Source organism: Polypterus senegalus, chromosome 8 (assembly GCF_016835505.1).
Source record: "Polypterus senegalus isolate Bchr_013 chromosome 8, ASM1683550v1, whole genome shotgun sequence".
Taxonomy (NCBI): Eukaryota; Metazoa; Chordata; class Cladistia; order Polypteriformes; family Polypteridae; genus Polypterus; species Polypterus senegalus.
The window spans coordinates 176,237,567-176,255,598 of NC_053161.1; the positions used below are offsets into that span (position 1 = coordinate 176,237,567).

Here is an 18,032-nt window from a genome sequence, read left to right on the forward strand (position 1 = left end):
CGGATTCCACTTGCCCTGGTATCGTCTCTCCATCGTAGCAATGTCCTGTTCGTCACTGACAGCACTGAGATTTGCGGGAAAGAAGTCCAAGTGTGAGTGGAGGAAATGAATCTTGAGTGACATGTTGCACTTCATTGTCTTGTATGATTTGAGAAGTTTGTCTACCAGCTGAATGTAGTTTGAGGCTCTGTAACTGCCCGGAAAATTGACAACAACATCTTTGAAGGCTTTCCAGGCAATTTTTTCCTGCCCAACTAACAGATCTTCAAACCGCTTGTCACTCATAACCTGTCTGATCTGGGGCCAACAAAAATGCCCTCTTTGATTTTGGTGTCAGCTATTCTTGGGAACATCTGTCTAAAATTACAAAAACCTTCGCCTTCCTTGTTCAGTGCTTTCACGAAATTCTTTGAGTCCCAGTTTTATGTGAAGATGAGGCAAAAATCTCTTTGCTGGGTCAATAAGCAATTCATGTGCCTCATTTTTCTGTCATGGAACTAACTTTTTACGGAGTGGCCAGTTCTGTCGAGAATACTGCGACTCTTTGGCATGGCTGTCCCATTCACAGATGAAACAACAGTGCAGTGGAACCTCGGACCACGACCATAATTCGTTCCAAAACTCTGGTCGTAACCCAATTTGGTCGTGACCCGAAGTAATTTCCCCCATAGGATTGTATGTAAATACAATTAATCTGTTCCAGACCGTATGAACTGTATGTAAATATATTTTCTTTAAAGATTTTTAAGCACAAAAATAGTTAATTATACCATAGAATGCACAGTGTAATAGTAAACTAAATGTAAAAACATTGAATAACACTGAGACAAACTCCCAGGCTCCCTGCTCACTCACTCTCGCTCTCTCTCCTGCACCAGCTTTGTCCTCCTGCCCCTGCCTTCTCCTGCAACTTCCCATTCTTTCCTGTTCTCTTCCTATTCCCTTTAGCCGACTTGCACCTCTATTTATGAAGTGGTGTGGTAGTCGCGGCAATCAGCAGCTCCTGGGAACAATTACGGATGCGGACCGCTTTTCACCTGTGCACTTAGGTAAGAAACACCCACATCACAAACTCCTCAGGAACCGCTTCGGCCACACATCACCACGCCTCCTGACTAAGCTGTGAGTGCGGCAATTATTAAAACTGGCCTTTTTGACGTGAGCCGTGGATCCGCCTTTCCCCAGGAGGAAGCTGGTTTGAGAGGAGGTTACAGTTTTGAGGGAGAGTCCCTCTGCGTGATGCACCAAGAACAATGTACAGTACAGGGAGAGACTGAACACGTGCAGAAATCATTGATGCAACCGGAAGGGAAACTGGCTTGTTCATCAACTGAGTGCGTGGTCATGAACAGATGCAAAAGTTTGGTCGTAACCCGATTTGTATGTGTTCAGAGACGTTCGTGAACCGAGATTCCACTGTACATTGTATAGCCGAGCTGCAGTCCTAGTAATAGAGCAACAACTTTAAGATCTCCACAGATATTCCAGTTGTTCCTGCTATACTGGACGTGCTTCAGCAACAGTTCCATATTCTTATACATTTCTTTCTTGTGTGCTGCATAGCCAACAGGTACTGAAGAATAAACCTTGCAATTGTGTAGAACAACAGCTTTCAGGCTTGACATTGATGAATCAATAAAGAGATGCCACTCTACCGGGTTGTGATCAAAACCCAAGGCTGAGAACAATCCTTCAATGTCACAACAGAAACACAGACTGTCGACATGTGTAAAAATTTGGTTATATCATGAAGTTGGCCTCGAAACACAGAAATTTTCATACCTGGTGACAGCAAACACCATTCCTGCAGTCTCGAACCCAGCAGCTCGGCTTTTGCTTTTGTCAGACCCAAATCGTTCAGATCAGACTGTGTTATCACATGTAAATAGTCTGATGAGCATGGTTCAAAATCCGGGTTAATGTCACTGTCAGTACCATGCATTGCAGTTTCTTCATCTGGTTTGTCTAAGATCCAATCCTCTGGTGGTTTCAGAATTGTCGTCATGTGGCATGGGTCTCATTGCTGAAGGTAGATTAGGATATTCAATTGACTTCTTGTTTTTGGCACAGAAACCAGACACATTAGACAAACATAAGTAACAGTCTGTGACATGGTCTTTCTGTTCTCGCCATATCATCGGAGCAAAAAACGGCATCGTCTCTCAAGTGCAGAATGTATTGCGACTGTTACGACCTTGACGAGACATATCGCCTGACACCAAAACGTCTATGGCATCAAGCTTACTTACTTTATATTGCTACAGATACTATAGTGATACTATACATACACATGGACTATCTATATAAACCAAATGAGCAGGATCTGTGTATGCAAGCTACCTTTATAGAATGCTGAGACAGCATCAAGCTCATTCAGACCTGCCCACGCATGCCCAGGTACAGCTTCCAACCTGGCCTCATTCCATGCCTGGACATACCCAGGCTGCACAAACAGTTGTTAAGTCACTTATGGAAGGGAGCAAAAATGTTTGGATACAAATAGGAGAAAAAATCATGACAAAACTGAAAATGGTATATGATGGGTAAATTTTGATGTGATATTTGTGATCAGCACCCAAAAAAAAGAAACACCCAACAGTGTTCAAACAAACAAAAACTTGTTGTGCAGTGTTATTTTCCTCCTGACTCTCAGTGAGTCTTTCCGTCATACCTGTCGGTAGACGTCACACATTGTGCGACACGACTGTCTAGTGATAATAATTGATTTTGAATTGATTACCCCACAAACACAAGCCAAAGCTTTCCTGGTACTGCAGCTGAGTTTTGTTTTAATCAAATGTTTAATTTTAAGCATATAAGTGCTTCATTAAACATGATTTGCTTAGCTGGCTACAAACAGACAGGAAATGTTCATACTCCCCAAATATACTGAGGATGAACTTGCAGCTTGGGGAGGCCCTTAGTGGCTTCGATGGCCCTCTGCTTCTGTAGAGTCTTCATACAGCAAGAAACGGCTCTGTATTTTGTAGTTTTTTTTATCTTTCTTTGAACTTTCCTCGTACAGTGTTGTTTTTTTTTTTTTATTGTACTGTTTTGTTTCCTGCGGTTTTCAGTGATACCTTTTGCTTATTGATACCTAAATTTGGAAGTAATAGGAAACTAAAAAAAACTCCACGATGGATTAATAAGGATTAATAAAGATTTAAAAAAGAAGTTGCAAAGGAAAAAACTGCTGTATAAGGCATATAAGACTAATGACTGCAAAGAGAATCGTAGCGCGTATGAGAAAATGAGGGCAACCATTAAGAAGGATATCAGAGAGGCTAAAAGACAGTTGGAGAGGAATATAGCAGATAAGGCGAAAGAAGACCCCAAGAGATTCTTTCAGTATTTTAGTAGTAAAAGAACAGTTAAGGAGGAGGTCAAGTTCATCAGGAATAGTAAAGGGGAATTAAAAGATACAGACAATGAAATAGCAGATGCCCTAAACTTACATTTTTCTGAGGTGTTTACAAGTGAGCAAGTGGATAACCTGCCAGAGGTAAACGCAACTACTAAGGAGGTACTGAGGGATTTGGAAATTGTAGAGGGAGAAGTGCTGCTCAGATTAAATAAGATGAAATCAAACAAATCACCAGGCCCAGATAATATTTATCCTCGTGTTCTTAAGGAGGCTAGTGAGTAGAGATATAAACCCTTGACACATATTTTTTGGAAGTCACTGTGCACTGGAGAGATTCCAAAGGACTGGAAAATGGCAAATATCATCCCATTATATAAAAAGGGTGACAGGGCAGATCCAAGCAACTATAGGCCAGTAAGCTTAACAAGCATCACAGGAAAATTAATGGAAGGAATTATTAAGGATAAGATTGAGCAACACATGACAAGGACAGGAGTTATTCTGAACAGTCAGCATGGGTTCAGAAGAGGGAGGTCGTGTTTTACTAACATGTTGGAATTCTATGAGGAGGCAACAAAAGGATACGATCAAAGTGGAGCTTATGATATTATTTATCTGGACTTTCAGAAAGCATTTGATAAGGTGCCACATGAGAGGTTGGGCATCAAGTTAAAAGAAGTGGGAGTTCAGGGTGATGTTTTTAGATGGGTGCAGAATTGGCTCAGACACAGGAAGCAGAGGGTGATGGTGCGAGGAACCTCATCAGAACTGGCCGATGTTAAGAGTGGTGTTCCACAGGGGTCAGTGCTAGGGCGCTGCTATTTTTAATATATATAAATGATTTAGATAGGAATATAAGTAACAAGCTGGTTAAGTTTGCAGATGATACCAAGATAGGTGGATTAGCAGATAATTTGGAATCCGTTATATCATTACAGAAGGACTTGGATAGCAGACAGGCTTGGGCAGATTTGTGGCAGATGAAATTTAATGTCAGTAAATGTAAAGTATTACACATAGGAAGTAAAAATATTAGGTTTGAATACACAATGGGCGGTCGGAAAATCGAGAGTACACCTTATGAGAAGGATTTAGGAGTCATAGTGGACTCCAAGCTATCAACTTCCAAACAGTGTTCAGAAGCCATTAAGAAGGCTAACAGAATGTTAGGTTATATAGCACGATCTGTGGAGTACAAGTCCAAGGAGGTTATGCTCAACCTTTATAATGCACTGGTGAGGCCTCATCTTGAGTACTGTGTGCAGTTTTGGTCTCCAGGCTACAAAAAGGACATAGCAGCACTAGAAAAGGTCCAGAGAAGAGCGACTAGGCTGATTCCAGGTCTACAGGGGTTGAATTATGAGGAAAGATTAAAAGAGCTGAGCCTTTACAGTTTAAGCAAAAGAAGATTAAGAGGTGACATGATTGAAGTGTTTAAAATTATGAAGGGAATTAGTACAGTGGATCGAGACTTGTATTTTAAAATGAGCTCATCAAGAACACGGGGACACAGTTGGAAACTTGTTAAGGGTAAATTTCGCACAAACATTAGGAAGTTTTTCTTTACACAAAGAACGATAGACACTTGGAATAAGCTACCAAGTAGTGTGGTAGACAGTAAGACGTTAGGGACTTTCAAAACTCGACTTGATTTTTTCTTGGAGGAAGCAAGTGGATAGGACTGGCGAGCTTTGTTGGCCTGAATGGCCTGTTCTCGTCTAGATTGTTCTAATTCTAATTCTTATTGCTCGTCAACATTTGAAAAACATCCACTGGATTTTAACTCACTGTCACCCTCCTATAGAAACGGCAGACATGAAAAAACGATAACAGTTTATATTAGAAAAAAAAAATGTACATTTTTGCAGCTCTCAATTGTGGCAAAAAGAAAAAAGACATTACCAGTGAATTCAGAATATCGCCACCGACACTGCCAACTTTCTTGAAAGACCGAGCAAAAAAAGAAGAAAAATCTCGGATTGCAAACGTATGTGAACTGCTGCATTTGAAGATGTCAAAAAAGACGTTGTTATGTGCTTCAGTGAGGCTCGTTCAAGAAACATTCCTATTAATGTGGCACTCATTCAAGAAAATGTGAGGTTTCTAAACATTCTTGGGACCTCCCCCAACTAGATAGCACGCCGAAGACCGTCCCAAAGTGCGATCTCCACGTCTGTGGAAGACAGTTTATCAGTTGCCTGGGTAACAGCAGGTTCACAGGTATGCTGCGTCTCTCCGCCAAAGTAAACAGAAAAAATCTCGATGGGTGATTCAAGGTTAGGAGCAGGTACATTGTAAATGCAGATAACAGGATTACTTGGTCACTGACCTGGCCACGACCCTACCTGACCACTGTGTCTGTTAATAGCAGAGTGGCAGATCATGCTACAATAAATAACTATGATGTTCCTGTTTCAAGATGAGTAAAGATGGTTTTGCTAAAGTACTGAGAATAAGCTTCATGTTTTGGGACTTATAGCGCGACCCCAATCTTTTAGGATTTGCTTCTGTGGCGCTTCACTGCACAACTGTGAGCCTGCTGTTGCCCTGCCCCAGCAACGGACAAACAATCTTCCACAGACGCAGTAATCGCAATTAGGGTCGCACTTCAGTATGTCGTTCCTGTTGGGTGGGGAGTGGGGGGGAAATCCCAAAATATTAAGAAAAGGATGATTCGGCTTTTGATTGATAGTTGTACTGCCCACAACATGCTTCCACATTTAAATAATGGATATGTTGAATTCCTCCCACCCAATTGTACAGCAGTGCTTCAGCATCATTCGCACCCTGAAAGTGTATTATGGTAAGGAAATGCTGAGAAAAATTCTCAACAGCATAACTTGTAGGCAGGAGGAGATTAAAAATCATTCAAAAGAAGCTATTCAAATGATTGCAAATGCCTTGACGCAAGTTAAAGAAAGCACTATAGTAACAAACACAGAATCTCATTACAACGAAATATTTTTAGGTACAGTTACCTGTACAGTTTTGTGTAACAGAAACAAATGAACAAACAGTGAAACACTAATCAGTCAATGGCTTAAAGTAGGATTTTAATTTATTTTTAATTATGAGGCTCACAACAATGCAAATTAGTTGGCACTTTGATTAGTTATGTCAATAATTCTGTCTTTAAAATGATATGAAAAAGAAAAATAAGACATTATTGAGTTTCTGACTACTTATTTAGCCAGTTGCTTAGGCAGACAGTTTATTTCCATCATTCATTCCAGAGATGATATCCCAGATACAAAAACAAATGTTCATAAGCGACCAATGCTGGGAAATGTTACTTAAGTTAAATTCACTACATTGCTCATTAAATATAAAATCATAATCTCCTCCAGATCAACGCATTTCTTTTCCTCACTTTTCTCGATGGGGGAAAAACAGAGAGTAGGATTAAAGTTTTACATCCACTGTATCTGTTGCTGCTGATTTAACTGATCGATTACTTAACTGCACTTCTCGGTTTGCTACCAGCGCTTTGCTTGGAGCTCACGATGGAGAGCATATCACTTCTCTAAGGACAGTATCTCACATCCCAGTCTGAATGGTGACATTCAATTTTCGACTCTCAGCAGCCTCGGCCAAGTTCTGCAAGTTTAGCACACGGAGCCCGTTGTCTGAAAGGCCGTAGCGGGGCACCCACAGATGGGTTGTCTGCAGTGTGTGAGTTGGTGTTTGCCTGAATGTGGAGATATCAGCTCAGATGTTCTCTTCTGCATCGATGCCCAGTTCACTAGAGATGAGGTTAGGCTCCTCCGCACAAACTGCCTTGGCCATTTTGGTTTTAGTTAGTCTGTTCAGCTTACGACTCGAAAGACCATGTAAAAGAGGGTTTCATAGACCTCTGATAAATGTGCCAATTCACAGGGTTTGGCCAACAGAAGGCCGAGTGCAGGAGTCACCGTGAGATGACTGGAGATGACAGACAGGTGAATTTGAGGATTTTGTAATTTATTCAAAGCAACAAACAAGAAAGCACACTATAAGTAAATCAAGAGAGCGGAATGCAAAGTCTCTCGGGAACAGGAAACCCCTTTAGGCCGAGGGCGTTATTTTACTAAACTTTCTTGTAATTATTATTATTATTTGACTGATGCCGAGGTGACTTAAAAGAAATGTAAGCATTTGTGTCGCACATGTTTTGTTTTTTCACTATTAGCATAAGCAGGTGAAGTGACCTCCTCCTGGTCACACACTATCAAGTGTGTATCAGTCATAACACATCAAATCATTTTGAAATTCATTCTAAAACACGTCTTTGACAGGTTACCATTGCTAGTACCTTATGAAACCTCTCTGAAAATATTTCTGTTAAAAAGTTCTGTTACTTTTACATAATAACAGTTCAGGAATTAACAATTTAACAACAAAATAAAAAGGGGGAACTTCAGAACATTTACATTTTTTGAGGTGGTACGCCAAGACAAAGGGGTTGATGCCCCCGGTATAGATCTTCTCCAACTAAGCCCACTTCTGAAGGTGGCACCCTATCTGAATTCTTTTGTGGCCCAGAAGACTCCGGTTTGTGAGACTCGTTGGCCACATCCAGTACAGCATTATGGCTTCTCGAGATTAATTCCTCCAAATTTTGTTGGTGTGTGTATGTGTAGCAAAGTGTATTCTGATTTTTGATTTTTTTTTTTGTAGCTTTTAGTTATGAATTTCCCCAAAAGCAAAAGTTTGTGTGTACTTAGCTTCATACCAATGGAATTTTGAAGTATAATGCTAATTAATGTGACTCCCCACAGACTGCAGGCTCCCTCAGGCGATGGTGGATTTTGTACAGGTAAGTCTGCTCTCTCCAAGCCTTTTCTGATTGTATTCTATTTATTTGACATGAATATTATTTGGTAATTCTCAAGTGTTAAATAACAAATGTGCCCCCCCCCCCAAATTCTTATATACAGTCTTTGTATGTTTTATTATCAAAAGCAAACAAACAAAAACAAAACTAATTTTAAAAAAAAAAGCATTGCTTCTTTTAGTGCGCTGCCACAGCGTTTTAATACTGTATAATTCAGCATGGTGTCCAACATGACCATATGGATACTTTGGATTTTCATTGTTATTTTACATTTTATTTATTTTGTATTAATAGTTTTTGTTATTAGTAACTGATTTATTATTTAATAAGCATTGGCGAGAAGCGGTTTGTATGGCACCGTTTTTTTGTTATATAAAAATATATATTTTATAGCTGAACTATGATTTCTTATATGAGGGTATGTATATTGTAAACAGTTCTATTCTGATGAAACGGGTATAATATATTGTAAATAGTTTTATATGTAATACACTGGTTATGATAACAGAGCTAGGTGCACGGTGGAGGCTGTAGGGTTTTGTGAGAAGCGGTTTGTATGACGCCCAGTTCTTTATTTTGTTTCTGGAAAAGGAAAAAAGATATAAACTTCTCATTGTCTTCTGTGTTGATTTTTCTGACACAACACTAATTAGGATGGATTCCAGTGAGTTACATGTGCTTACTGTCGAGGCAGAAGTAAACCTTACTCTTTAGTCAGGACAGTTCAGTTGTACTTCTCTCCAGTGTGAATTCTGGTGCGTCTCTGAAGAGAACTCCACTGACAGATTTGATTGCCACAATCCAAACAGCAATATGGCTTCTCTCATAGATTAATTAGTCAACAACAGTTCAGTTTGCTTACTTTCAAGACAGGAGTAAACCTCACACTCAAGTGCTGAAGTGTGCTTGTTTTTCTGGACTGATTTTTGAACTGCTACCCTCTTTATTCTGTTGTGAACTCTAGTGTGTTTCTCAAGACTGATCAACTGTGAAAACTGTTTACCACATTCAGTACAGCAATATGGCTTCTCTCCCGTGTGAACTCGTGTGTTTCTGAAGATTGCCCATTTGTGAAAACTGTTTACCACATTCATTACAGCAATATGGCTTCTCTCCCGTGTGAACTCTAGTGTGGTCATTCAGACTGCTTATCCGTGAAAACTGTTTACCACATTCAGTACAGCAATATGGCTTCTCTCCAGTGTGAGCTCTGGTGTGTTTATGAAGACTGCCCATCTCTGAAAACTGTTTACCACATTCAGTACAGCAATATGGCTTCTCTCCCGTGTGAACTCTAGTGTGGTTCTTCAGACTGAGCATTTGTGAAAACTGTTTACCACATTCATTACAGCAATATGGTTTCTCTCCCGTGTGAACTCTAGTGTGGTTCTTCAGACTGAACATTTGTGAAAACTCTTTACCACATTCATTACAGCAATACGGCTTCTCTCTGGTGTGAACTCGAGTGTGTCTCTGAAGACTGTTTATATGGGTAAACTGTTTACCACATTCATTACACCAATATGGCTTCTCTCCTGTGTGAACTCTAGTGTGCTCATTCAGACTGCTTATCCGTGAAAACTGTTTACCACATTCATTACAGCAATACGGCTTCTCTCCCGTGTGAACTCTAGTGTGTATCTGAAGATGGCCCATTTGTGAAAACTGTTTACCACATTCATTACAGCAATACGGCTTCTCTCCCGTGTGAACTCTAGTGTGGTTCTTCAGACTGCTTATACGTGAAAACTGTTTACCACATTCATTACAGCAATATGGCTTTTCTCCTGTGTGAACTCTAGTGTGTTTCTGAAGATTGCTCATTTGTGAAAACTGTTTACCACATTCAGTACAGCAATATGGCTTCTCTCCCGTGTGAAGTCTAGTGTGGATCTGTTGAGCACTCCTGCCAGAGAATTCTTTTCCAGATTCCAAACTGCACTGATCTTTGTTTCCTGTACAAAGTTTAAAAGAAAGATGAAAAAAGAGCTTATTATCAATCCACTGCCTTATTAACATTAACTCACATTAAATACATGATGGCTGAAATTAGGAACAACCTTCGATAAGCATAAACAATTATAAGACTTTAGTCGCACATGGAAAGCATACTCCATTTGTTAATTTTACATGTTCTATTACAACTACTTAGCAGGGTCACATGTATAAAACTTCCTTATGCTCGGCAACATGTGTAAGCCATTTCTCACACCAAAGTTCGGATTTTAAAAACTAGAATTTGGTGTTTAAATTGGCTTAAAGTTACGGCAAGTTTTGAGCATGTGTAAGTCCCATGCAGACTTTGTTTGTGTTAGCATATTAGCAACACCTGGTGGAAAAACGAACTGAACATTTCACATTCAGATGTTTGACAGGCTACATAAGAAGTGAGTTTTGATAAATCACAATTATGATGACTTAATTATAAGCCGATATAGACTCCTTACTGTCATCCTCTTTGAAGTGTGTGCTGAACATGTGCCTTCATTACAGAGACCATCACGCAGAAATCACACAATCTCAGTTCTCTTACAGCTGTGGGTTATTTGGTAATGGCGGCTTTTTTTGTTCTTTATTTCGCTTTATACAATTTCTTGAATTAGGAATTTGTTAGTTTTTCGCATGCCCTTTGGGGTCTGAGTGCAGGGTCAGCCATTGTACAGCACTGGAGCAATTACAGGTTAAGGGTCTTGCTCCAGGGCCCAGCAAAGTAGGATCGCTTTTGGCAGTGACGGGGATTCAAACCGGCAGCTTTCTGGATACCAACACAGATCCTTATCCTCAGAGCCACCACTCTGTGTGAACTGCCTGACTGGTGAGGAATCTCTCAGTCACCCTGAGCCACATCATGCCATCTGTATGGGGTGGTACATTTAAGATGTTACTGAGATACATGCAATATCCTTACTATCAGGATGTGCAAGTTGTAATCAAAATGCAATCTGCAGCAACATTTTCTGTCATCAGCACTGGTGGTCTTCCTTGACGTATCTGTCCCGTTGTGATTACTGAGCTCACCTGTGCATTCTTTCTTCTTACTGATATCCCACATAGTTGATTTAGGTCATCCTAATGTTTTACTGATGTCTCTAATGTTTTTATTATTATTTTCCAGCCTCATAATGGCTTCTTTGACTATCATTGGCACAGCTGTTGTCCTCATGTTGAACAATGGTCACTACAAACTCCAAAGGGTAGAAGCAAGGCGAGGTTTCTTAGTCCTACAAGACTTCTTTTTCTTCTTCTTCTTTCAGCTGCTCCCATTAGGGGTCGCCACAGTGGATCATCTTCTTGCATATCTTTCTGTCCTCTGCATCTTGCTCTGTTACACCCATCACCTGTATGTCCTCTCTAACTACATCCATAAACCTTCGCTTAAGCCTTCCTCTTTTCCTCTTCCCTGGCAGCTCTATCCTTAACATCCTTCTCCCAATATACCCAGCATCTCTCCTCTGCACATGTCCAAACCAAAACAATCTCGCCTCTCAGACTTTGTCTCCAAACCGTCCAACTTGAGCTGACCCCCTAATGTACTCATTTCTAATCTTATCCATCCTCATCACACCCAGTGCAAATCTTAGCATCTTTAACTCTGCTACCTTCAGCTCTGTCTCCTGCTTTCTGGTCAGTGCCACCGTCTCCAACCCATAAAACATAGCAGGTCTCACTACCGTCCTGTTGACCTTCCCTTTAACTTTTGCTGATACCTGTCTGTCACAAATTACTTCTGACACTCTTCTCCACCCATTCCACCCTGCCTGCACTCTCTTTTTCACCTCTCTTCCACAATCCCCATTACCCTGTACTGTTGATCCCAAGTATTTAAACTCATCCACCTTCGCTAACTCTACTACCAGCATCCTCACCATTCCACTGACCTCCTTCTCATTTACACACATGTATTCTGTCTTGTTCCTACTGACCTTCATTCCCCTCCTCTCTAAAGCATCTCCACCTCCTCCATGGTCTCCTCAACCTGCTCCCTACTATCGCTACAGATCACAATGTCATCAGCAAACATCATAGTCCACGGGGACATCTATCTAATGTTGTATGTCAACCTGTCCATCACCATTACAAATAAGAAAGGGCTCAGAGCCGATCCCTGATGTAATCCCATCTCCATGTTGAATACATCCGTCACTCCTACCGCAAACTTCACCACTGTCACACTTCCCTCGTACATATTCTGTACAACTCTTACATACTTCTCTGCCTCTCCAAACTTGCTCATACAATACCACAGCTCCTCTCGAGGCACCCTGTCATATGCTTTCTTCAGGTCCACAAAGACACAATGCAACTCCTTCTGGCCTTCTCTAAACTTCTCCATCAACATCTTCAGAGCAAACATTGCATCTGTGGTGGTCTTTCTTGGCATGAAACAATACCGCTGCTCACTAACCATCACCTCACTTCTTAACCTAGCTTCCACTACTCTTTCCCATAACTTAAATATCGGCACCAGTACACAGTGTTCTATCCAGAAATTTCTTCCAGCCGGGTGGCAGGAAAAAGTAGCCAGGTGGGGCAGGATGGGGAAAATTAAATGTGCACTATTTTTATTTGTTAATTATTATTAATTATTTTCTAATGCTCAATATGTCTTATTTTTTTAAGGTTTGACACTTATGCCAGAATGTGTTAATTAAATTTAAGAAGTATCAAATTCAGGATCCGGCAACCCTAACAAAAGTTTTAAATAATTGTTATGACAAACCAAGAGGCACAAGTATTGTCGCTGTCAGGAAGAAAAGTGAAAACAATGAAAAAAAGTAAAGGAAACCCAATGAAGAAAAATTAAAAAATATTCTTCAAAGCCAACTTGCATATGCAGAAGGTGTCTTCAGTTAAATATTTATTCTTCTTTTCTTGCTAGAGGCCCAGTTGTCTGCAGCTTTCCTATAATCAAAGTCCCCAGGATCTGGGCACTCCAAGGAGATCAGCATGAGATTATTTAGTGTGCTTTGATTCATGCGATTTCTCAAACATTTTTTGATCATTTTAAGGGCAGAAACCCCCCTTTCACATTCAGCTGTGCTCACTGGGATCACTAGCCTAATATGAGCTAGTTTGGCTAAATTTGGAAACGACCGTGAGCTCTGATGTCATTGTCATTTTTAGTAAAATCTGTTTTGGACTGAAGTCTTTGTATTATTGACTTCTGATCATTTTTGACACAACTGTCCATTCTTGCCTGCTACTTTCAAATTTGAAAATTGGAGGGCTACCACTTTGGAGTAATGATCGAAAAGAATTTCAGCAGACTTACTTCAATCGTGAGTTTCTGCATTGAAAACTTTTGAAAAGCTGGAAATAATTGGCATGTCAGGGAATCTTGCATCTAGGGTCTTGACAACTGTCTCTAGGTATTTATCATATATTATAGTTTTGAATGGCATTACATCACTCTGTGTATAAACAATGCAGAGATCTAACCATTCCTCTGCCAAACAATGATGAAGGCTTTGAAAATATTTCCCAGGAGTGTATTTCAACGCCATAATGGACAATTTTGTGGGGAGCAAAATTGGCTCATTTTCGTTAAGATTGACATCTTGCCTTTGCCCAGCCTTAGATAGTTTGGACAACAAAGGTAATACATCTGAAAGCATCATCAGAGAGGAAACAAAATTGTACGTTTTAATACATCTGCTTAATCCTTCAGCTGTGATGTCATTTCGTTCAAAGGCCTCTCTTTCCAGCACAGCTATGACACTCATCATACACTGTCGTAGTGACTGTACTGCAAAGTCATCAGACAGCCATCTTGTGTCACTGGCCATTTTCAGCTCAATCTGGGGAATGTTCAGAGTATTTTGGATTTCTGTTAAAAAACAGCCATCCTAACTGAAGAATTTTGGAAGAAATAGAACAGCTGCCTTAAGATGTCATTCAGTTTTGTTAAATAAGGTACAGCAGCTGCTGCTTGGGCACTTCAAGGGCCAATTGGCGGTTTACACAGTGGCACTTGACCAAGAGTCCAGATATTTTATCTTTAAGCAGTTTTGCCACACCTTTCTGTTTCCCAATCATAACAGCCACTCCATTTGACCCTAGTCCAACTAGATTAGCAGTTTTCAATCCTAGAGTGTCCAATGTCTCACTCAGTGTGTTGGTTATAGTCTCTCGCTTTGCCATCAATCATATTGCAGGTTGATACAAAACTAATTCTGACCTCTTTAGCAACCTGGCAAACATATTTAATGTAAATAATTAATTGTTTTACAACTGAGATGTCTGTAGTTTCATCACACAGAATCATGAAAAAATTTTCAGCGTGTATATTTTTCAGTATGTTAGACTTTATTTCTGATGCTAAGAAATCCAGCAGCTCTTGCATTATTCTATCAGAGGTGTAATGTGCATTTTCACCAACATTGAGATGTTGTAAAAAGGAACAACCTATTTCTTTGCAGTGTTCCAACAGCTTTTCAAACAACGTTGTATGTGGCAACTCATTTTTGCCAACCAATAGATGGATCTTAAAGCTCCCTCTGTAAGTTATTTAACAGATACAGATCTTTCAATTTGACCGATTCCAGTTTGCTCTAGTACACGCTTTCCTAAAAGGTCAGTAGCTGACTCAATGTGTGATTTAGTTTTTCATGGTCCACCAAGCTTTCATTTCAAAATCTTGTGCACTGCACGTTTACCCAAAGTAGCCCCTCCTTCGGGGGTGTTTGTTTGAATATTTCATGCACAATGTGCACCACATAACTTTTTCTTTGACCATTAGCCAATCAAAATCTTTAAACCATTGTTTGTTTATGCCAGATAAGCCGTGCTTATATTTATCAACTGGCGGACTGTGTGCTGAAGAGATTTCCTCTGATGGACCAGCCTCTGCAATGTCCTTGTCTGAAATTGCCACATCAGGAGTTGATGCTGCACCTTCATTAGTTTGTGGCATCTCATTTCTGGAATAACTGAGAAGTGTTGTTTTTTGAACACTTGTTTTACTCATATTGGTAAAACGTTTTGAAAAAATTAAAAATACCTATGAATAAGACTTTTGAGTGGGAAAGTGAGAGCCTGTTGGATATTCAATGCACACTTGCACTACGACAGGGCAAGATCTGAACAAAAAATGGAATGGCAGATGGGCCACTTTAACAAAACCCTCAGCAATTCAGTGTCACAAAACTTTTGCTCAGGCCACAGTGTGTGCTGCAAGGGTTTCTGCAGATCTTTTTGTAAAATGGGATGTAGGTCCAAATATGAGCAAATATAATAATGGCAGATGGGGTCACTTTAACAAAATCCTCAGTATAAGCAAATATAAAAACGGTAGAGGGAGTCACTTTAACAGGAACAACAGTGAGTGCTACAAGGATTATTGCACACAGAACACACCTAATGCTTAAACAACTGTGTATATGTGTGTGTGTGTGTGTGTGTATATTTACTAGCAGAATACCCGCGCTTCGCAGCGGGGAAGTAGTGTGTAAAAGAAGTTATGAAAAAGAAAAGGAAAAATTTTTAAAATAACGTAAAATGATTGTTAATGTAATTGTTTTGTCATTGATATGAGTGTTGTTGTCATATCTATCTCTCTCTCTCTATATATATATATATATATATATATAATATATATACAATACATGTATCGATATTGAACCGTATATATATAGTGCTTATCGGTTATATATATATGTATATATATATATATAAAATTATATACAGTATATATTAAGGGTGCTCGATCGATGAACGGGGTTGCGCTCCAGAAACCCTCCTCGATAGGTGAAAATCCTGATAGGTGAAAATCCAGTAGAAACCATATGTTTGTATGATTATTTTTATATATTTTAAGCCCTTAGAAACTCTCCCACACTGTTTATAAATATTCTCCGCACAGTTCTACAGTAAACCCTTGTTTATCGCGGTTAATCCGCTCCAGACAGATAAATGAATTTCCACGAAGTAGGATTCTTTATTTATAAATCTAATATTTTCGCAGTTAGAGCATAGAAAACCTGTTTACAACAATCTAAATACGTTTTTTAACATTATTAGAGCCCTCTAGACATGAAATAACACCCTTTAGTCAAAAGTTTAAACTGTGCTCCATGACAAGACAGAGATGACAGTTCTTTCTCACAATTAAAAGAATGCAAACATATCTTCCTCTTCAAAGTGCGCGTAAGGAGCGGAGAATGTCAGAGAGAGAGTAAAGTAAACAATGAAAAATCAATAGGGCTGTTGCGCTTTTAAGTATGCAAGCACCGCGATAAAGCAGCTGCAATGAAGGGATCAATGCGAAGGTAGCCTTTCAGCATTTTTACAGGAGCGTCCCTATCTTCTAAGCAAACAGCCTCTGTGCAAAAAGCCCCTCTGCTCACATCTCCTCCGTCAAGCGCAGAGAACATCAGAGAGAGAGAGAGAGAGAGCGCGAGATTAAAGCAAACAATCAAAAAATCAATAAGTGAGCTTTTGGACGCACCTCGATAAAGCGGCATTTCTTAGAGGAGCGTCCGTATCCACTAGGCAAAAGCTTCTGTGCAAACAACACTCAGCACACACCCTCTCCGTCAGGCGCAGAGAATGTCAGAGAGGGTGAGAGAGAGGCAGAGACAAGCAAACAATCGAGCACCACGCAGGAGGCATATCTTATAGCATTGAGGAGTTTTAGTTAATATGTAATACGTGCTCTGATTGGGTAGCTTATAAGCCATCCGCCAATAGCGTCCCTTGTATGAAATCAACTGGGCAAACAAACTGAGGAAGCATGTACCATTGGGTGTGTTTGTTTTATATTCTACCAAGTATAGAAAATACAGTCAGGGATCCCCAAATAATGCAGAACTGTATGTGGTTGATACCTTATTTTAGAACATTTCAAATGTTTCAAAATATATTTAGGAAGGCATTTCTGTGCAATACATATTTTTATTTAAGTTGTTTTTGTTGTATATGCAGCTAAGTGCTAGCACTCCAGAAGATGAGTGTGAGGGAGGTCCATCAGAGAGTGGTTCATTTTATGGGGACATCATATGTTCAATATGCTCCCGAGAATATACCCCAGAAGAAGGGTATAGCATAGCTTTTATTTTGGAAAGGGACCTTTCTCTGTAATAAACTCGTTTCCAAACTCTTTTATTTTTTATTATTTTGTTTTTTCAGCAACATTTAATTTAAAACTGTATTTTTGAGTTAAAAGAAATATATATAATTTTAATAAATTACAAATTAAAAAGGCATGAAAATTTTTTTGTATCGAAAAAATATCGAACCGTGACACCAAAGTACCGAACCGTAAATTTTGTGTATCCCTAATATATATAAATTTTGTTGCACCCCTAATATATATATATATATATATATATATATATATATATATATATATATATATATATATATATATACATACATATATACACACACACACATATATCTATCAAAATTTGCAGCGGAGAAGTAGTGTGTTAAAGAAGTAAAAAAGAAAAGGAAACATTTTACATATATTTTACATATACATATCATTTCGAAATTCTACGCCTAATGGTCATAACTGGAAGGTATTTTTCTCCATTAACTGTAATGGAGTTGAGCTGGAATGACGTGGGGGGGGCGGAGTTTCATGTGACATCATCACGCCTCTCACGTAATCACATGAACTGACTATCAACGCAGTACGTAGAAAACCAGGAAGAGCCCCAAAAGGCGCTGAAGAAAACTTGCATTATATAATTGAGAAGGCAGCGAAACAATAAGAAGCGCGCGAGTGACATATACTACCATATTCATGACTGCTGCTACCTCGGAAAGAAAGCAAGCTGTAAACCTAAACTTTAAATTAAGTTCATAGACAGGCTACCGCTGGCGTTTCACATGCCCACAGGTAATCACGGG

General features: G+C 39.5%; 1 pseudogene; it reads right to left on the minus strand.

Moving 5' to 3' along the window:
- Nucleotides 1–6,404: 6,404 nt before the first annotated feature.
- LOC120533411 overlaps nucleotides 6,405–18,032 on the minus strand; it is a 38,228-nt pseudogene continuing 26,600 nt past the window's right edge.